The following is a 24,251-nucleotide window of genomic DNA, read 5'->3' as shown; positions in this document are numbered from 1 at the left end:
ACAAATCTCATCAGAAATACACTTTCTGAGGACCAAATCCTCATCTGAGAAATAAACAGGACATGTTAGAGGGACAGGTATAGGTCTGAAAGATTACTGCTTCAGTGAAACAGGCTTCCCATCCATGTGAACCAAAGCTCATGCCTAACCCTATTTAATTGTAACTTGGATCATCAGATGGGAAATGAGAAATTTATCCATATTTTGACACTTATGACCTTAATGGACAAAGGCAGTATGTGAACACTCAATGTTCACAAGCCTGTATTGTAAACATAAAATTTCTTAAGAAGCTGACATAAGTTATAGTTTGGTAAATTGGGGTTATCTTGGCTATGTTTAAAATGTCTTTAGGGCCAATAATCTAGTAACCTGCTATGAAAAATTAATATATCACAAGACGCCCATCCTGGGAATTTTTTTTTTTTTGGTATTTTTCTTTCATACATCACATCCCACTTTAAAATGCAAAACTATTTGCAAATAATACTGGCGCAGGGTCATATTCCCAGTGGTCCATCCTGGAACTGGCTTTTTTTGTAGTTTTGTCTCAGGCACCACATCCCTATGATAAAAAGCCTACCCATTTGTGAATACTGCTGGCACGGGGTCATTGATGGAGGAGGTGAAAATATATAAAAAGAGATCCACTTGCTTACCTTGATAAGAAAATTGTAATTATTGGTTGGTATAAAAAGTGGAATGCTATTCCCTTTTACAAGAACAACTTGATATGATGCTTTCTTCAAGGTGGGGGTGGAGGTGCACATTGGTGATGGTGGAGAAGAAGGATACTATATAGAAACCTCAATGCCAAAATCATACAGCTGGGAAGCAGCAACACCTCCCACCCCAAATTAAAATAGACCAACTAAGAAACAAACAAACAACAAATGAGGGGGGGGGGGGAGTGGGAGTAGTCATATCAGATTATTTAAAGATAATCAAGTAGTGTGAAAGATTAGTAAGGAAAGCTGACCAGTGCATATAATGAGGCATCGCCAATGAAAAAACTAGACAATGCTACAAGCAGTGCAACTCATCTCTAAATTGCACTACACTGCACACTGCTGCTGCTTCTGTCTCGTTACAGAAATTCCTTGTTTCTTCCAGCTTGGATGCACACCCTTGCACATGGCTGCATCTGTTTGTTTATAATATTTCTTTTTATTACCCACCAGTCAGTTGCTCAAATTGCTTTAGTTATAATACTGCCTCACTACCTACCAAACCTGTTCCCCTAGTCATCGTGAGCAGCTATTTATATTTACATTTCCCCTTGTACCCAGGGTGGTTATTGATAGTAACGATATCTAGCTGCATCCAAATATGTGGCAAACAAGTCTGACAAATCATAGAGGACATAGTTGTGTGGCACCTGATCCTTCTGATTCATTGAAGCGTGTCTTTTTTTTTTTTTTGGTATGTGAGTCAGTCTCTCTCTCTTCACTCTATCAGCAACAATTAGAGCCCTGAAATGTCTGCTTGGGGGGCATTTAATCCAAACTAACATGTTCTGTTGATGGTGTCTGAGCCTGCTATTCTAGTCCATACTGCGTGTAACTTTTCCTGCCTGTCCAGTCCTCATTCTGTGGTTGTTATCCCGAATTCATGTGCATACACTAAGTCTACCATACTTACTTACTGCTGTTCCTGTTGTTAGTAAATCGTTAAGGCCTAACAGAAATGTCCCAGTAATTGGTGACTCCATGCAGAAAACACTTTTCATTTTGTGTGGTATATTAAATCCCAAATAGTTTTAACTTTGCGAGTTGCATCTTTGATGAGTTAAGTGTCAGAGCTTAGTAGGTAAACCATAATCATTTTATCAGAAACACATAAAGCCAAATTACTTTAAAACAAAATAAGGTAGCAAAATACTATATGAGAGCAGCTTTAACAAATATTTCCTTTAAAGAAATTTTCATTTTTTTATTGAGCAAAAACACACACACTGTAAAATGGTTTGTGCTTCTCAATTCATAGAAAATCTTAAAAAGTTTGTCTTTCTTTTTTACACTATTTTTAATAAAATTTTATAAAAATAATAATGCATAAACATGACAAAGAAATAGCAACTATCTACATCGGATCTTCTGTAGTTTCACTAAACAACCAACAATATAAAATGATCATAAAGCATAGATTAACATTTCTCTAATAATAAGTTTTATTGTATCCAGTAATTATATTCTGTGGGTACTTTGCATGTGCTCATTTTATTAGTTTAATATTTCTTTTTTTTTAACACACAACAGTAACAGTATTTATACATTCTGTAAATAATGGTATAACCTCATTTCCAATTGTATGTAGTCATTTTCCTGGCTATTGTTAATAATCGCCAGAGAAGTAGGAAGTGAGACATGGACACACATGAAGGAAATGGGGCATTAAACAAAACAAACATTTAATTAATATAAATTTGTCAGATCACAATCCTTAGTTGTAGAAGTTTGCAGTCATAAATCACATGCTGACAATCATCTTTGATTGACTAAGACTGATCAATAGTTACTACAGTTAATAAGCTCAATATATTACAAATAGATCCCTGTGTGTTCAAATGGATAGCAAATCAGGTATAGGACAGAATACAGGTAGCAGGTACCTCATCAAAAATCATGAAGATAATAAGTGATATTTCACAGGGGTCTATGATAGTCCAGATATCAAATCAAGATCTCTGGCTAACCAAGTTTGTGGATGACTGTAAACTGGAAGTAATTGTCAATTTACCTTCTGACAGTCAAGCCCTACAACAAGAACTTATACTGATTGTTGTTGTCGTTGTTGTATCTTTCGGTGTTTTCCTGGTTTGGGGTCGCCACAGTGGAACTCTGGTCCACTAATGATTGGCAGTAGATTTTTACGTACCAAGTTGCCAGCCCTGATGAACAACCTTCAACGAAGGTACGCCCATTTATGCATGTCTCCACACAGAAGACGCATTAGCTGAGAATCAAACAGGACAATGTCTTACTGTGAGGCGACAACGCTACCGCAGCACCACCACCGCAGCCAACAAGAACTTATACTGATAAGCACATGATATTTTTAACAGTAAGATATTTTTAACAGTAAACAAATTAAATACTAAAAAAAAAAATATTGTCACATTTGCTAAACTATACCTTCCACCAGCATACATCGACAACATCCCACTCCAGAATGAGAATGTTGCCAGAGACCTTGCTACATGGATTGACAGATCCATAGGTATATACCAGGCTAATGACCACCAGGCCTTTTATAAGCCTAGCCATGCAATCTGAAACAACTGTTTCATGGGCATTTATTAGGAGAGGATATGTGAGTTTGTGCATCACTATCTGAGACATAGAGGCCACACACAGGATGAATTTCTGATCTCCCATCCATTAGTCAAGGTTACACTCAAATATGGTTAGGGATGGACTCTGCTCTGCTTCACATGGATGAGGAGTCTGTTCCAGAGCATAGCAAACCTCCGAGACTTATATTCTCTCTCCTTTGATCATCACATAATGACAGTAGTTAAGGACTCCCTTTGCTTAGTACTTACATTTGAGGATGCTGGAACACATTATGAGCATATGCTATAAATTAATTAAAAGCCCTCTTCTTTAACACTGTAATAATTTTCGAAAAAGTAATCTAAAATACGTCCATTTTTTCTGTACTATGCCAAGAATAAAAGATATTCAGATGAAGAACCATTTTATCAAAAAGAGTTCTCATATATATTAATAGTAGAATACACCTCTGCTTAAAGATTATAATCATAAATGTAGTCCTTTATTTAGAAAATTAATTTTATTACTCAGCTTAATATAATATTCTAATGAATAATTCAATAATGAAAAAAAAAAGTCTATCTAAAATAAGTTTTATGACCTATTAGTTTATTGTAAATATTGAATACGCATTTGAAATGAGTGTCAACACTGAAAACCTATTTGTATTTTATCCGATGTCTGTGAATTAATTTTGATTTAAAGGAGGCTACTTGCATCATATTGCTTGGTACATAGCTGCATTATTCATGGATTTGTTATTGGGCTGATTTTAAAACATACAGACTATTACCTTGCAGTCTCTGTGTATTTATCTGACATTCTTCTAATATACATGCAAATGAAAATAACACACAACTGAAAAACTGGTTATTGATATAATATTGATCTATACCCCTAACAAATTATTTTATTTATTTATTTGTAGTTTGTTAACTGGGAAAGTCCATTGGGCCAGAGTGAGACCTTTTTCAATGGAGGCCCAGGGAGAAAAGCTGCATGTACATACATAAAAAAATATTAATAATTAATTCAAATTAATACAAGAAATTGTAGTGACAACAGTAAGAGTTATTACACATTTTTACACAATATAACAGAGTTATTAAACAATGTAATTTCAGACTACATAGAAATTACTTATTTATTGACATTTGTTAACCGGGTTTGTCCAACTGGACTTGTGGCCCATTTTCAGTGGAGACCTGAGGAGAAAAGCTCCAGTAATACATTTTAAAACAAGTGCAATTTTAAACAATATTGATATAATAGCAGTTATAGCAAAACAATTCCCATATGTTGGGATACCTGCATAAATTTAAAGTTGCATTAAAAAGAAGCTGTGTAGCAATTTTACATTGATATAGTTCAATAGGTCAACAATGAACAGTTTTTGTTTGTATAAAATTGTGCAAATGCACAGTAGACACATTGGAGAGAGAGGTGTAATGAGGTGCTAAGTATGGTCCTTTTGAGGGTACATAAAGGGAAGGAAGACTAGGTAGGGTCATGGCAAGGGCAGGTTCTGGAATTGAGAAAATAAGCTTTTAGTTCATTTTTAAAGTGTGAGGTATGGGAGATTGAATGTAAGGCAATGGGAAGTTTGTTCCAAGCATGGGCAAGGGAGTGTTTGCAGAGTAGTTTGCCTACTGACCTTTTTGGGTGGTAGATATCAAGTAATTGTTGGTTAGAAGTACGGAGGTACTTGCAATATTAATAGAATACATACATTTAGCAAAGTGTATATAAACGTAAATTTGATAATGTATGATATCACATAGCTATATACAAAACTTTCTTTATAAAAATAATTAACACTAAAATGTTATTTAGTTTCAAAATTATTTCCCCTCCAAATGTGTCAACTTTATGACATGACTACTATAAAGTATATACCTTTATGCAGGAAGCTCACTCCAACATGTCCTAAACAGCTGCATGTACTACTTTTTAATTCCACTTGTAATATTATGAACACTATTTTACTGAAGTTTGATAAAATATTTTTACTCCATTTCAACCTCTATACATAGTATTTTAAAATGATAGTCAAATGTCATGATACTTTTAATATGTGGGCTGTAACATTTCATTTCATGCCACTGGCCTAGCCATAGCAAACTGCATGCCATGTGGAAAAAACACCAACTAACTGAAAACAACGGCTCCTACTATATAAACAATTCAGTCGAACTGAAACGAGCACTCTAAGGCACAGTAGATGTCCACAAGTTGCAAGTCAACGTAGAAACAATTTTAAAAAGAAAAAAAATTATTACCAGTATGTTATATTGTTATATACCTTGCTCAGTGTCAACTATGTCCTGCTTTCTACTTTGGGAAGACGGACAGAAAGTTGCGTGAGCGGGTATATGAACATCTGTATGGTATCAAGAAAAGTAAAATAGACAATGCATTAGCTAAGCATGTCGCTGAAAATGTTAACCACACATTCTTGTTTAGAGCAGTTGACACAATAATATCAGATAATCGTGATGGGCTCTACCAAGTACTATTAGAAGTTTTAGAATTGTAATGGCAGATACGTTGTTTTGCTAGTGCACCTCCCAGATTGAATGAAATTTGTTCCCTTTATCCCATTTTGAAGTTAAGGAGTTTGCGTCGTTAAACATATGTATTAAAATTAATTGATTCATATTCATTGATACTTAGTTACTACATTTGCTTCCAGATAATATATTACAATACATTTACCACAGTTAGCAATTTTTTGTTGACATATTTTAAAACATTTTTAAATATTTTTTATCGATTGCGTACACATTTTTGTATGAGCAGTGCAAATAAGTAGTATGGTACCTTGGGTCCATTGTATATCATTTATTATAATGTTTGGCAATCTTTATTTGGGTGTAGGAATAATCATTTATAGTATTTACTTATTAGTATACATATAATGAAACAAAACAGTAAATGCAATAAATTCTTATTCTGGGATATGTGTTCACATCCGTTATTGACCAATTAAACAATACCCTTCTTCGTTCGCTCAAATAATCGGGTGACTTTTAGCAAACACTAATTCATTAGTAAGATTGCAATGTTAAATTTGTTACAACTATTTTACATTATTGTTGTGCACATATTGTATTAATCTGAATAATTATGTGATTTTTAGCAATCTTTAGCCTTTATGCAAGATCGCAATGTTATATTTATGAATATTATTTCACAGTATTGATGCGGTGGTGGTGCTGCGGTAGCATTGTCGCCTCACAGTAGGACGCTGTCTGGTTCGATTCTCAGCTAGAGCTTCTTCTGCGTGGAGACATGCATGAATGGGCGTACCTTCGTTGAAGGTTGTGCGTCAGGGCTGGTAACTCGGCACGTAAAAACAACTACTAATCATTAGCGGACCAGAGTTCCACTGTGGAGACCCCTAACCAGAAAAAGCCGAAAGATGCAACAACATTTCACAGTATTGCACACAATGTATTGCAGCAATCTACTAGTACATGATACATCATGTATCCGGTGTGATCGCTAGTAACATTTAATTTTTTGTGAGCTATCATTAAATAATGTGTAATGGTCCGATTCATTTGAATCAATAGGTGACCTTAAGCAACCCACAGGAAAGATCGCAATGCAACATATGTCAAAAGTAATTTATACTATAGCATTGCGTTATTTAATTACAAGTTAATGAAACAAATGTGCAATTTGATTAGCGCTAACATTGTCTCATTATTGCGCCCCCTTTGAATGTTATACATGTCATACACAATTTCAAAAAGGAAGTACATCTTCACTACTTGTTTTTAATTGTTTTAAATCATTGTATAATGGCCATAGTTGCCTAGCAACGGCATTTGTATTTTGGTGCCAAAAATACTTTTTAAACTTTGTTCCTTTATTGCTCTGCTTGTCTGAAGAAGTCCCACAACCTATGGAACAAAAAGTGCTTAACTTTACATTTGGTAATAAAAAATTTTTTCTTTTTAAAATTGTTTCTACATTGACTTGCAACTTGTGGACATCTACAGTGCCTTAGAGTGCTCGTTTCAGTTTGACTGAATTGTTTATATAGTAGGAGCCGTTGTTTTCTGTTCGTTGGTGTTTTTCAGTTTACTAGTATTCATTGTTCGTTGCATGCCATGTGGCGCATTCTAGAGCAGATGTGTCCAACCTGCAGCCCACAGGCCGCATGCAGCCCTCAGAGCTCTCCATGCAGCCCATGACCTTTAACTGAAACTTCAGTGTACACATGTGCCAAAACACTTATTTTGTTTGTTTTTCGTGACAGTGACCTGTAACCGCAATGTTGGTGTGTGCATGCACCAAAGCACCCTACCCTTTTTTTTTTGCGCCAAAGTAGGATCTGTGCATTTGCGCCGCTGTGTTATTTTGCGCCAAAGAATCAGTGTGTGTTCACCATGAAGAGGGATTCATGTACAGATTTGCCATCATTGCCTTTGAAAGGGACAGCACCTAACTGTATTAATAGGCAAGTGTGGAGTGAGTGAGTGAATGCATGAAAACTAAATGTTTGCGCGTGAAAGTAGAAGAAGTGTGTTTGTGTGTGTGTGTGTGTGTGTGTGTGTGTGTGAGAGAGACAGAGAGTGTTGCACTGAATTAATGTACCTGTCAACTGTATGTATTTTCAAAGAATGTCTGGTATCTCCTCCGAGCTCACAAAGAGTGGGGAACAAATGGGTGGCAATCAGCTAAGTCTTTAAGTGTAGAAGGTTGTATTTTTTGACAGAACATCATGTTATAATTCCCTGAAAATTTTGTTAAATCAAAGGGATTGACATATGGATTATTTGGCATGCTTAAAGTTCAGTTGCTGCATTATAAACAGTTTCCATTATGACTGGTGGTATGACTTTTGCTCAGAGGAATTCAGTACATCCAAATATATCTATTTATGATGATATTGCTTCAGAAATAAAAAATAAGCTTTTTTTTCTTAAGGAAGTTTTATATTGGTGGAGTTATTCTTGCTCCTCCTACCAAATTTAGACTTAAGCAGTGACCCACACTACATGAAGATACAATTGTGTATGCATCTTTGTATTTGAAGTCACCAACAGAAAGTACATTCTAGAGAGAGAGTTTTGGCATATTTTCCTGTGAAATTTGTTAGAACATTTCAAGAGAATTAGAAATGTGGTCCTGTATGACTAGGTATCGCTAATATTACTACATACACATTAGTTACTGTTTTTTTCATATTCATTTCAAAATTTTCAGGTGGACAACTAAGTATATCTCAGAATCCTATTATTAGGATGTCTTCTGAAATCATATCTAAAATAATAGCTGTTCCTCAGACTATATGATTTTTACTGTCATTTTAAATGTGTAACATATGGTTAATTTACTTGTTTAGGAAGACATTTACATATTTGAGAATATGCAACCTGTTTTTCTAGACTTGGTTAGCTCATGCAGTGGGCTGTATAAAGCTGAATATTCTCTTGTCTGTCCTGATAATTTTATAATAGCAGGAAGAGTGATGTAGGGACATTGACATTTGTAGACAGTGTCATATCTAGGCTGGTATGGTAATAAGATATTGATAGACTACCTCCATAAAACATTCAGTTTAAAAAAAAAATCTTACTAATGACATAAATATCTTGTGTTGTTGTAACATTGGGCCTAAAAAGAAGATGCATTTATGTACAGAAGTGAATACTCTAGTATAAAAATTGTCATTTAATTTTGTTTTAAATTAAAATTCAAAATGCACTTTTCCTTTGCCTTTGGAACTGAGAGCACAAACTATGAGTTCTATTATAGGTAATTATTCCAGTACCATGCCTTGAAAATGTTCTGGGACTATAGCCAAGTTTTTGGATATATAGCCATTAATATACAGGAAGTATAAATGGCCAAACAAAAAGCAGTTAGTATTTGGAGGTTTAAAGATAATTGATTCCATGTCATATTCTTGTGATAATGGCACTGATACCCTTTATTATGCTCAGACAAATAAATACCAATCCAGATCTCTTGAGTTTTACTGATCAGTCTGGTCTTCATACTATCTAACAAATCTGCATCTTAGAGCAGGCATCATGATTGCAAAGAATAGCAATATGAAAAATCTTTGCTATACCTAGATACTTTCTGGGTATCTACTACTGACTTTAGATCCGCAGCGTTTCCCATACCTCTGATATACTTAATGATGCTCATGATGTTGGAAGCTTACCTTGGATTTGTCCCCTCTGCAATGAGTGTGTCACTCCAAATTAGAAGGTTTCTCAGCCCAAGGGCCTAGTAACATCCAAATTCAAGCAGTGAACAGGGCATGCACAGGTGCAATAATTTTCCAGCTGAGTTTTTTCTGTGTGTCCCTACTCACCCCCGGTATACTTTTATGCTATACATCACATGGCGGTTGCACAGGGGTGCCATGGGAAGCCACCGCCTCATATATGTCCTGTATTATGCCCAGCCATCTAGCAACTTGAATGATGTCATAGCTATAGTGTCACCACCAGATCTTGTGTCCTGGGTGCACCCTTGAACATGTTCTCACATTCTGCTCCCTCCTCCCTCCATAAAGGAGCAGCCTTGAATCTCATCGTTCCTCTTCCCACATCATTGGCTAATCCAGCACCTGGGCCGATAATCTACCTAGGCTGTCGGTGTTTCAGTCAGAGCTTCTTCCCTATGTGCCATAAAGCATATTTAAGAAACCAGCAAAATCAAGTGGTATGACCTCATAAAAATGGAAGGGTTCCATACCTGTTTATTTGTAAAAATAATAAATAAACAAAAAGAAATATATTAACTAAGATGTTAGAGTTAACTGTTAGATTCAGATTTAGAATTTTAAGGCAAATATTAGGCATTTATTACATTTATTCATTGTTCGAATGCACCTACAGTACAGTCAGGAGGTCGACTTTGGTCGCCCGTAGCAGCAAAAGAGTTAACTGTATGATATATTTTATATGCGGCACCAACACATTTTCTGTTCAGACAATGTGGCCCAGGCTAGCCAAAAGGTTGGACACCCCTGTTTTAGAGAGTTTGGTCTGATTAAAGACCCAATAAAGACCAGAAATGTCTTCACAACAGCAAACCCTGTAACCGTTAAGAATTATTCCAAAGCAAACACCCCCTATTAAGTAACAGTGCTGCTCACTGACTGTTCTGATAAGCACCCACATAACACATGATTCCAACAGTAATGAAGTCACTGCATAACTCCAGTCATCCCTGTCTATAAAGGGTGAGCGACTACAGACCCTGCGAATTATCGTCCAATTAGCCTGATGAGTCTGATATGTAAGGCTATGGAGCACATCATCATAGACTTAATTGACAAGAATACAGGAATTCTCCAAACTCTAGATCCCACACAGTTTGATTTTGTGAAAGGTAGATCATGCCTTATCAACCTGGTTGACTTTTTTCATTCAGTCACCAATGCTGTGAATGAGGGCAAGGCAGTTCATACAGCCTACCTTGATCTGGCTAAGGCCTTAGATACCATTCCCCACTCAGGAATTATTCATAAACTCACTAAACTAGGCATCAACCCCCATATCACTAGGTGGGTTGCAAATTGGTTCACAGACAGAACCCACAGTGTGAAAGTAGCAGACTCCAAGTCAGACTGCCAACCAGGCACAAGTAGAGTCTCACAGGGTTCAGTCCTGGGTCCTCTCCTGTTTGGCATCTACTTCACAGAAGTCCAGGGAAACATGGAACTCTGGCTGACCAGGTGGTTTGCTGATGACTGCAAGCTGGGAGCCATTATTAACTCTCCAAGTGATGTACAAATCCTACAGAATTGGTGTCAAAACCATGGCCTTAAGCTTAATGCCAAAAAATGTGTCGTCATCCCCTTTGGGAAAAACTCAGTTCCCACTAAGTATCACATTGATGGGAGTCCACTGATTACTGAAGGCATTATAGGAGATCTGGGGACACAGGTTGATAGCAACCTCTCCTTCAACCACAACATTGCCACTGTGGTCAGAAAATCCTTCTATGTGGCACATCTCATTACCAAGGGTTTTGCATCCAGGAAGAAAGAGGTCATCATCTCTCTACTTTTCCCTCATTAAACCAATCATCGAGTATAATGCCCCATTTGGCATGTACTTCAGTAAACACATGCAACAGCTGGAAAGGTCACAAAAGTACCTCATGAAGAGAATCCTAGGCCTTAAACACATGTCCTACATGGACAGACTCAAAAAGCTCCAGCTATTCTCTGTCTCATATTGTCTACTAAGAGGCAATCTCTGCTTGACTTAAAAAGCCATGTCTGACCCAGCTCTGTTAGAAATGCTTCATCTAAAGAAATCCCAATCCCTCCACACCACATGCTCCAGAGACCTCAACCTCATTACCACAATCAACAGAACATGCTGGAGGGACAGGTTCATAACCCAGAGACTGCCCATGCTCTACAATAGACTTCCCATACATGTCAAGCAGTGCACCTCACTGGACCTCTTCAAAAGAAATCTTGATGAGTGGATGGGAAATAGAAAGTTCATTCCGGGGATCACTCCAGTGTCTCTACTTGATACAGGCACTGGGAACTAATGGGCGGCACTATGCCAGGGCACTTATATAGGCTAGGCCTGTAAAGGCTCCAGGCCCATTAGCCTAGTACACATCTATCAACATTAAATGACCATGAGGAGCTCATAGCTATATCTCAGGGAAGAGACTCCCATGTTTAAAACAGACCACAATGCCCAACAAAGCACTGTCAGAAAGTTTATTACAAGGAACATCTTAGGTCATAAAGGATGTCACTCAATGCACAAAAGAACAGTCAGAAAGTCAAAGAAAGGGCAAGCAATGAACCACACAGAGCACACAGGTCAAGCAGAGCACATTCACCACAGAAGCATGAAAATCTCCAGAAGGACCAGAAACTCCATAAGCTATTCCATAGACTCCAACAGCAGAATATAGAGGAAAAGAATTCTAGAGATGCCTAAACACTGACCTAGAAATGCTGCTATTAAAAGATTCCATGGTGAGAGGTTAGAATTAGTCAAGAAATGCATTAGTCAAATATGAAAGTAAGTACCCACTCTTCTTTTAAGGAAGAAACAAGTAATTTCCAGTGTCTGATATTCAAAATGGAAAAATAATAGTTTTCAATTGTCTGAGAAGCTGAATGATTGAAAGGACTCACAAATCACATCTAGGTATAGCAAACTTTAAGCACACTCAAGAGATACAATCCACTGATCAAGAATGTCAACACAAATAAACAGATAGTACACATCTGCACCATCTGAAATGCAAAATACAAAACCACTTCTAAGGAACAGGTATCAGCATACCCTTTATCAGATCATCCACGAAGCAAAGTTATAACATAAGGTTTACAGCTGAAAGAACCAATTCATCCCACTTTTGCAAACAATCATTCCAGAGGCCCTAAAACAAAACAAGCAAACTGACATATAAAGAAATTGGAAATATTATTTTTTATTATTATTATTAGACAATGTATTGGATTTTTCAATTTCTAAGAAAATAGAGTTCCCATGCAGTGTTGACCTTCTTGTATTTATCAAGCCACTTGTTGTAGTCCAGAATTTCATGCCCTCAGTCACTCTCTGTTTTAGTACTGTGTACATCTTCAGCAAATCATTTAACTATTGCAACTGGACATAGCCTGAATATTGTCCATGTGGCTCAGTACTCCACTCAGGTTAATAAGTACAAATAAATAAAAATAAACTAGCATGATGTATATATTATGTTTTGCCTTTTGTGTTGTGAGTTTATTTACTTATGTTATTGAGAAATATTGAGTAATTTGATTTTTTATGTTTTAAGGTAGGTTATGACTACCCTGCCCTCAGAAGCCCTTATACTTTTATGTATAACTATGCTGCTTTCAGATGCACAAACTCAGGAAAAGATAAAACTAAAAAAAAAAAAATCACCTCTTCACTTTACTTCCCACAATGAAACCCCAGAAAACCTATTATCTACCACTTAACAGAAAGTCCGGTATCCTGATGGGGTCTATATCATTATTTAGAACATTCAGTTACTCAAATACTAAAAGGCCGACACCAAAATATCAAATTGCAAGCTAACCGAGCTTTAAAAACCGCAAAATTCAAAATATTGAATTTCCATAGTTGGCCAACTCCACCTCCTGCTGCGTACTGCCTACCCAAACAAAATAAATAACCTACACTTCACCCATGTGTACACCTCACCCATGGATCCCCTGTGCTAATTAAATATGCATAACACAACAAATATATGTGAATGTGAATAAACACCGCCCAACTAGGAAAACAGTATAATTTATGTAGTACGTTCAAATTGTCAACTGTATGTTATATTCAACAGTACAATGTTGCTTGAAGGAATTCAGCCGCAGAATATTCATTCCTCTTACTGGGCACTGCTTGCATGGGAACCTACTTTTCAACACTTCTATGCTTTTTAGGTGAAGGTGGACAACCAGACTATAGTTGTAATCTGATTTCATTAACCCTGTTCTGGTCACGCACTAGAACATTGAGAATAGCTGGGGTGTCTGAAATACTCCTACCTAAAAGACATCTAACATGGCAATGCCAATCTTCAACATAGTTTTGTGTACATGAAAGGGACAGATCATTTAGAGAGAAAACATTCCAAAATGCAATAGGAAACACCAGTGGAAATTTTGACACAAGTGCAGATCTACATACACCTCTGCAAAATAAGACAACTGTTTCCCCTCAACTGGAAATGTCTCACACAAAGCATTAAATTTAGGAACAACCTCATCCTCCTGAAGGAAAGACAGAGCTATTAACTTTTTTCACACACAACTGAAAATGTACACACTTGCCATACAAGGTAGCCAATCCTAGAGACTGCACCTTTCGCCAGACAGCCAGTGAGAAATGAAACAGACACCTTTTAGATGTTACCTGATGGAAATTATGCCTTACACTTTTCATAGCTGCCATTTCAGTCACATAAAATAAATTCTACTCTAGCCACTAGATCAAGAGATGACATCAGCTGATGCATACACACTCCCATAAATAGATGTATGACTTGTACAATTTTTTTGACATTAAGCAATATACGAGTGGTACACATTTAGTACTTTTCTCCAACTGAAATCAACCCATGTACACTATACAGTTGCCGACACAGCTGACCCTTTGTTAGAAAGGCTCCATCCATTAACCATAACTTACATGTGCATAAATCTTGCAAATTCTCCTTCGTACTGAACACTAACACATGAATATTGACATTGAGGTCTACCTTACACTTCTGTATAAAGCAACCTTCCTTCAATATACACTCAGTATTCACTTCATTTAAAGGGGTTGATACCATTTTATAGGTAATCATCTTCTTATATCGCACACGATTTACTTGTTGCAGCATGGAATGCCTAGAAGACAAGCATAAGGTACTTTCTACCGAAGTGCTGGCAATGATGTCATCCACTACTAATGCTGTTGTAGCCCTAGTTAACCTAGCTGTCTTTTTGAGTTGGTGACAGGCAATATAACGCTCTAGTTCAGCAGCATCAGGTGGATGTGCATGACATACTGACTTTAACAACAGTTCCCCATCTACCTCCTTCATAGTGATTGCCCTACCCTTGCACTTACATGCTTGCTTATACTTGCAGCACCAGTATTTCCTATCTTTGCTTGTCTTCTCTAACATATAGAGATACCCATCTAAGTGCAGCATTTCCATATTCTTCTGTGATGTTACAGTTCTATAGCACGTTCCTAGACTACCAGGAGGTACAGCAGGAGTGCTAGCCATTTCTGAGAATGATACATAGTCAAACGGACATAACTTACGTGTTACTCTCTTAATTTATAAGCAGACCTGCAAACACATACAACTTAAACAGTTTTCAGGAGTCCTATATGACTATTGGGCTACACAAATGCATTACTATATATGAACTTAACTTAACCTTATATTCTAACCCTAAAGTAACCATCTATTGCACATGTGCGTTATATCCGTACACAGGATAAGGGAATCTCCTAGTGACGTTTTATGCCAGTACCAACTTTGGCAGTGCGATATTTTGAATTTCATGGTTTTTAACGTTCGGTTAACTTGCGGTTCAATATTTTGGTGTCGGCCTTTTAGTATTCTAGTAACTGAACGTTCAAAATAATGATATAGACCCTCCTGATGCATCAGAACTTTAAGAAAATAAACAGCATAAAAAATCAGTGCTGACAAAGCAGCAGTTCACAAATGCAGAGAGCCATTTTCATTTATCCTAAATTATTTGTTTTATCTATTTTTATAATTCCATTCCAAGACAGATCTCTTGGCATAGAGGGAAAAATACCTAACTAAACCCCAGTCAGCCTGGTTTTGACTAGATACTTGGGCACCTAGTGAAGCTGCTACGGAGAAGAAAAATGATGAGGCCTAGCATGTGCATTGCTTCTTGAGGCTGAAGTTCACAAGGGGCAGTGCTAAATGACTGAGACATTTGCAGATGTGTTGACATGAATTTTAAAGGCCCACTGCAACTCAGCCCCTTCAATATGATTGAAGATGTGCAGGAGAAACCAATCATGCGTAATACATAGGAAATAACTCCTGGCTGTTTCAGCTCTCACCTTCTGATTAAATCGTCCATAGGGCTCTTGTCATGGGGGGGATAAATGAGTTTATAGAGCAGATAGGAAGGCTCTGCTCAATGGTCAGCACTGGGATCAACATACATAAAGTAGATAACACTTTCTTTCTAAAATTATAAGGTTATCTGGAAAGGCAAATCTCATAAAAACTAAAATCTATTTTAATTGATTGGTGTTTCTGTAAATAAAGCAATGAATGAGGATATGTATAAATCTATAAGATAACATCCTCCCATTGTAGCTGTTCCAGTAGTTTACCATCCCTTTACAAAAAAAACATTTTTTGTTTCTTATAAAATAATAGACTATGTATTAAACCAATAAAAAAAAATAACATAAAAACTAAATTATGCTTTGTGTAGAAATTACTATATTTACATATTTTACCTCACTTAAAAATATGACATTTCTATAACTTGCAATAGACAGTATATTTTTACTGCAATTCAGTTTAGCTCATGACAAAATCACTTCCTTCAGAGACAAGAACTTCATAGCATTGAAAGGTACATATATGAGAAATTCAGAGCTTAGTCCAATACTTCATTTACTGCAAAGGCCTCCAAGCCAACCTGTGAGGCAGTTTTATAACTTCCAGGAAAAACAAGAACCCTGTCCTCAATAGAAATGAAAACTCATAGAGAGGTTTTCTTACTGTTATCAAATAAACTGAAATTATTGAACTATAAACATTGTTTAGTTTTTCCTAATGCATTTATTTCCATGAGGAAGTTTAAATTCGGGGACCATTTCAAATTTTCTGTCAGGTAAAGAAACCATGTCTGTGATAGAGAATTTATCATTCTCTCCATTAATGTATGATACAGTCAGTGTCTGAGGCAATTATTTTAGCTGCACACAGAATAGATTTGACACACTTACATGTTTCAGGATAATATGTGATGTTCATATTTATTTTTACAAATTGTGTCATCCACATATATGATTTTGTATGATTTTTTTCTCTTGAGATGTGGCTTTAAATCATTCTGTATAATGTACTTTTTATTGACCCTTCCATAACATATAAAGAAGCACCAGGTAATGTCACAAAAGCATGTTATTTGAAATAACACTAATGTTTGATGACAGAAAAGACATGCATGTTCTGGTTTATTTTGCATATACCTTGGAATTTTTGTACATTTTATAGTCTGTTAAAGTTAGCCTTGTTGTTTTTGGATCATTAAACTAAATGGATTCCATCATGCAACCCTCCATACCAATGCATAAGCTTTAATGCAGGATGCAGTGCACATAAGGAAGTGGGATTCATAAAGAGACCCAATTATAAAATACCAATATATATGTCTTCGGTTACAGTAAGGATATGCAAAGACCATGAATTGTAAACAGATGTTAATGAAGAATATGGCAGGTATACAGACCTATTGCTCAACTTCAACTAGTACTGATCATTACCCAGCATTCTGTCAGTGAGAAAAGACCCATGATCCCACATGACATATGTTATAGATATCTTAACTGTACCTCCTCAGCTGCAATCAATAATGTGCCCTCAACACCCTAGTGGTACTCTGTATACTTACCCCAGCCTGGTGACTTGTGGATTATTTGTCTCAGTTCTGAGCTACCCAATGTGACTGAATTCCCAAGACTTCCACCCTCCCATTCCGTCAGTCAGTCCTCAGCTATTTCTTCCAACCTCCTTCTGTTTGGTACTGTGCAGGGTATCCCTGCACACCTCAATGCATAGCCTATTAATATCATGTCCATACCCCACTCACTAGATATAGCAGTAGGAATCACCTGCAAGCTACAGTATATCACTTTTTATCTACTAGCAATTGGAGAGCTGGGCCTGCTTCTATCCTGTAGAGTTGGTAGCTACCCATGGCTAGGATTTTCCTTATTGCTGCATAAGATTGGGTCAGCTGATCTGTTATCAAAGTCCTTGGCATCCACTCAACATTGTGAGTGATCACAGACATTTGGCCAGCACTCAATACTCTGTTATATAAACAAACTGTGGTATCAGTGAAAAAATAGCAACAGATGCAGGCAAATATCCCACTGGTTATTGGAAAAACTCTTTTATATCTCATTGCTCTCATACCAGCATAGCCTTACCACTGGCATGCTCTTCTGATTCATGCCCCTGACATGGCACAATAGCTTACAGATTCGGCATTTATACTACTAATGACCTACCGGAGTTTCTTGTCAAAATAACCAAGTCATTGGCATAAAATAATATACTTTACCAGCTATCATTTACCCTGTATTAAACTCCCTCTTACTTTCTAGAACTTTCCCATATGCCCCACAAGGATAAAAGCATATATATATATATATATATATATATATATATATATATATATATATATATATATATATACACACACATTTTTCCAGGTAAATCAGAGCAAAACTCTGCATGACAAAAAAAATATTGTACTTAGTATCTACAGTCACAGAATTACAGCAGGTGGAAGTTTCTGTGAATCTTTACCAGGCAGCTACTTCATCTCTACAGAAATCTATAGGGAGGACTGGTTCCAGACTTTCCAGGATGGGATTCAGAAGTTTATAATTAGAAACAAAATGATTAGTGAAATCTTGTAGCCCAGTAGCAGACTACTGCAATGCAGCTATACAAGCAAAGGCAGACAAAATGTCAGAGAATTGTTTCACAAAATGGAGAATGGCACAATTGCAGTTCTCAAAAAACAGTCCAGCCAAAATCTTTTGAAAGTTGAGAGATTCTAATCTGATTTCCAGGGTTGTTATTATTAAAGCACTGTCAGGAAGAAAAGCATTTATGACAAAAATCATAAAATATTTCATCATATTCATGAAAGAATAAATAAAAATATTTCATGACTTGTAGTATAAAGGCAAGGTATTATAATGTTACTTTTCACTAAATGGAATTTTTGATTGTACTTATAAACATTTATATATACCCCATAGCATTATTGCTTTCATACTTTTTTCACACAAGATTCATTTTAATGATCTTTACCTCTGCTGCCTTCGGTCATTCATTTCTCATAATGTATTAGACATCAGTCTATCTAAGCAATACTGAAAAGTTATTTACAGAAAATAAGTACATTGTGTCAGTCATCAACATTTCTAAAAGATGGATATGAACTGTATTCTGAGACATACAAGATTTTTTTGTTCTTAGCCTAATTCCATTTATCTGTTTATAAGCCTGAAGGCACCTTTTTGTGACATTTTACTGCTGCAGATGTGAGGAAAGTCTTGATTTTTTTATATACTGCCATACTTATTAACAAGTGTGAGTTATGAAGGTAATTCTAAAAGTATCCTACTAAACAAAAACTAAATCACAGAAACATGATTTAATGAAGCAACATGGAAAGTAAGAAACATTTCAAGTAATATTTTAATTCTAACAAAAAGATTTTGTTTTAGCTGCTAAAATGGAAAATTGATTCCAGCAGGAAATAAACACTCTGCTTTAATAGATGTCTGTGCATTATTATGGATAAATGGTCAACAGACACTTGTATGCAAACAAAGCTGCCTTTTTTCAAGATATGAAGTGATCTACTGTTATTATTCAACCAATCTAGAAAAAAAAGGAAACTGTTGAGCTTCCCATACCACAAATGTGTGAAGACAGTGCCCCCTTGTTTTAATAGACAACCATGTTGACCTTCTACAGATACAGCACATATTATACTGCATACATTTGCTATAAGGGAAATGCCTCTGTGGCTGATGACCAACAATTACAGTGCTGATTTTAAAAGTAAAACCAATAATGAAGGAAAGTGCTACACACAGTGATGCCAAAGACACTGCAGTTCAGAAAGACAACTGTCTAATTTTGCTGTGAACGTTTTGCGTATGTTTACATGCGGAGTTCAAATGCTGTTTTTTACTCCACTCAGACTGCAAGAGTACCACTTTATAAAATGTTCACTGGTTTTGCTGTATTGTAATTCTCCCCACACAGACAAAAAGGTATTCTGCTTTGTATTTTGCTTAGTTAAGGAGCATTAGAGAAGTTTAAATGTTACTGTGAATCTGCAGAGCTTTCATTTATATGGATTTGTAAAGAATTCAGTGCAAAATAAAAGGTTGTAAACCTACTTCAGCTACAGAATTTAATGTGAATGAAAGATGCAAAATAGCCTTCAATGTCATATAGATAAAGCTTAAAAAAGTTCTTGCTGCAAATCACTGAACAGTTTAGCCAGTGCACAGAATTGTAACCTGTACTGGCTGCAATTCTAGCTATTCATAAATATCATCACTGGACATCTGTTTGAATGGTTAAAGAAGTCTGTTTAGGTCTTATTGAGTACAGGTCATACTAAGTGTGTTTCAAGTAGAAACAGACAAATATGGGTTTTGACATTGCTTTGTTATTCAAGAGAAAAGGAAATGCATTTAATTATAATGTAAAGTGAAATGCATGCATGGTTGGGAGAACAAGAAAAATGTATTAATATTTTCAATCAAAACACAGGTATTAAGTTATCGTAAATACATGCAATAATTACATGCTCTTAAAATATTATAGAAAAGTCAGGTAAAGGGAAAAAGGATGACAGGATCTGAAAAGGAAAAGGAGAGATGTTATTATCTCTTAAATTGTTTACCATTGATTTTTCAGTGATTAAGATGCACAGCTCACTAATTCAAATTGCAGGGTTTTTTTCTTTTCAGCTAATATAGTGAGTATTTCTTGATTGCAAATTGTATTTTAGATTCATTTTTTAAATAAATAAGCTACTATTTTTGCATTTTGGATTTTTTTTTTTCATTTCTTGCATTTTGAAAAGTAAATGCTAACAATATGCAAAAAAGAAAATGTATCAGTACAATGATGCTTTATAAAGCAAGACTAAGCTGTTTAAATTGTCATTCTGAGTATGATACTTAACTCAGAATGACTAAATTGTTCTTTAGTTTAACTTCTGAACATTTCTGATACTCATTGTAAAATATTTTATAAATTAATCCTGCTACTTCTAAATACAATACACGCATTGAAAGCAATATAAAATAATCATATATACGACAACATCGTAGTCTCCCTTTACTCATCACTCATCAGACCAATGATTGAGTACAATGCCCCATTCGGAATGTATCTGACCCGACACTTGCAGCAGCTGGAGAGGCCACAAAAGTTCCTCACCAAAAGGATAAAGGGTCTCAAAAATCTGTCCTATGCTGCCCGACTGAAAGAACTCCAGCTCTATTCAGTAAACACACTTTAACTCAGAGGTGACCTTTGCCTAACATACAAGGCCATGTCAAACCCAGATTTGATGAATATGCTTCACCTCAAAAATCTAGATCCATCAGAGCCACAAGGGCGGAGACTTAAACCTTGACACGGCTATTAATAGGGCGTGCTGGAGGGATAGATTCATCACCCAAAGACTCCTATGCTGTGGAACAAAATCCCGGTACATGTGAGGCAGAGCACCTCGCTGGCCTTGTTCAAGAGAAATCTTGACCAATGGATGGGAGATCGCAGATATACCCCAGGGATTACCTCAGTGTCACTGCTCGACAGAGGCACAGCAAAATAATGGGTATAGTTCCCCATACTAAAGGGGTGGCGTAAGCCACAAAACGATGGGCTAGGCTTGTAAATGCCCTCGGGCAGATAGCCTAGTATGAACCTATGAACCTATGAACCTATGATGATGGCCGGCACATCAGGCTAACATTGTTATTCTCATAGAGAGGATTCCAGTCGAGGACATGATCGGGTATTAACTGTCCTCACCTAGTAGAGAGGATGTACGTCATGCAGGTAGCTCACTGAAGATGAGGTTCTGTGTTGGACTGGTCAACATATGGTCTTCTCTCTGTTGGAATAGGCATTTCAAACAACTGAATGAAGTACACAGCTTCACAACTCGGGTGTTAGATATGACCTGTAATTTATAACTCCAAGGAAGGTAATAGCATAAGTTGTTTTGTCCTTTCCTTATCTGTTCAGTGAATAAGACAATTGTAGCCTGGGTCCCCTTACACATAGCTAGTTGCAAAACAATGCATCTGGTCACAGCATGAATGCAGGCTGGAAATGCCTTGCATCTGCACAAACTATGCTTATAGGGAGCTCTTCAAAGGTCATTTCTGGTTTCCCTCTTTACTCTGTTTGTTAGAACCCCAATAATTCATACTCCTTGACATACAGACACAGCTTTAAATTATCCTCCTGTTGCAAGAACTGATCATTCAGAGTCTTATTAAACTTAATTTTAGACATGACATTTTTTTTACATTTTCAGATGTTAAACATACAAGTTAGTGAAATTAAATTAGCTAAGTTTAAGAAAAGTTCTGCAGAAATAAATAATTATATTAGTTTAGCCTGGAAATTTAAAGACAGAAAACATTTCAGACATAAGGATTGTGTTTCAACCTATCCATTAAATTGCAAAGCAGGATCTCCTCCTTCCATGGATCCAGCTGTAGGATGAAGTCTTTTAATTAAGGAAAGCAGGACTACCTTATAGGTATATGGGTTCACAGGTCAATAGTAGACTGTTGACCCACAGGACCACTGCTAGCCTAGCCACAGTATCCAAAATGTAGGTCCCAGCTGATGTGACTAAAGTTTTAACATCTTTCATTGTGGGCTTGAGGGACCAGACTTAGAGCATATTTACACTAGGCTGAACAAGGAGAAGGTTACTGTTGGCTGCCTGTCGGGTGCCAGGATCTGCCACATAACACAAGCACTCAGGTCACTCCAGAACAAGTCCAAATATGACTCTGCCATTGTCCATGTTGGTGTGAATGACTTGAGCCGTACCTCCCTGGACTACATGAAAGGAGACATGGAGGAGCTCTCTGATCACGTAGCCCAGGCTGGTATGACCCTGACCCTGAGTAGCATCCTGCCCTCACCAAGAATGATACCACGGTATAGAGAAAAAAATTATCAATTTCAACAATTGGCTAAGCTTCTGGTGTCATTCAAAGTGGATCCATTGTCTGTCGGCCTGGGATGACATGCTCGACAAGCCACGCTGCTTCGCTAGAGACAGCTTGCACCTGTCACCCTTAGGCTTCTGAATACTGGCCAAGGCTCTTGCCCACACCCATAGTGCCTTTTTTAGGCAAGGCTCAAAAGACAAACCCACCGCCATAAATAGCACAAGTAACAAAAAACTGAGGGTGATGCTACTCAGTGCCAGAAGTCTAAACCTCAAAATACACGCACTTGAGGCACTTCTCAGTATGGAGAAATTCGATATATGTGCAGTAACAAAAACCTGGTTTAAGGCTCCGGAGAGCAGCCCAGCACTACCAGGCTACAACTCATACCATACATTTCGGCCAGAAAACCCGGACCGAAATACAAAAGGCGGGGGAGTATCCATTTTCATCAAGGATACCCACACCTCCAGGTTAGTGGCACAGCATGATGCTTCAGAGATCATCCACGTGCAACTAACAATGGGCAAAACTGTTATTCAAATTATAGCTTGCTACAGGTCACCCACCATGTCCCTGGCCCCCACTCCGCATTCCTGGAAACACTGGGAAACATAAAGGTCCTACCAAACACCCTGATATTGGGTGATTTCAATTACCCAAACATTAACTGGGAGAACTACTCAAGTACAAACTCCCTTGCCCAACATTTCCTAGAATTTATAAAATCAAATGCCTTGGATCAACTGGTCAACACCCCCACCAGAGGTGACAACATATTGGACCTGGTCATCACCAACATGGGTGACCGGAGTTTCACACCGGAGGTCAACCCCTCGCTGGTTAGATCTGACCATAAACTAATCACTCTGGATATCCACATTCTGTCACCGTCCCCGGTCAAAGAAACCACCATGAAAAACTTTTCAAAAGCAAACTTCAAGTTACTTAAGACCGAAGTGGGAAGTTTCAAAGCCCCCATGCTAAAGGATAATGCCGTCCAAGCTGCAAATTCCTTTACTAATGCACTCTACCGGCACCTACAAGAATGCATGGATCGTGCTATCCCAAACAAAACTAAGACTCACTCCTCCAAGAAAAGGAAACCAGTCTGGTAGACACCCGCCATAAACAAGCAATACAATAGAAGAAGGAAACTAGTACAGAAAGAGTAAAATCCCAAGAAGGGATGACATGCCTGATCAGTATCCCTCATAAAATCATCCAAGGCTAGCTTTGAAAGAAAAAAATTGCCATGGACTCCAAAGATAACCACAAAGCATTCTTTACCTATGTCAAGAATCTACGTGGCAATTCCCAGATCTGCTTGGAGTTAGTGCAGAATGGCACAAAATACACTGAACCGACCGATATAGCCAACATCCTGGCAGACAGTTTCAGTGTAAACTTCACCCCCCTCTTACCCCCAAAAGGGCCCATAACTATACCAGAAGAATGTAGT

Source organism: Protopterus annectens, chromosome 9.part0 (genome assembly GCF_019279795.1).
Source record: "Protopterus annectens isolate FY-2018-M chromosome 9.part0, PAN1.0, whole genome shotgun sequence".
Taxonomy (NCBI): Eukaryota; Metazoa; Chordata; order Ceratodontiformes; family Protopteridae; genus Protopterus; species Protopterus annectens.
The sequence above is the reverse complement of the archived record's forward strand: the minus strand, read 5'-3'. Positions refer to the sequence as shown.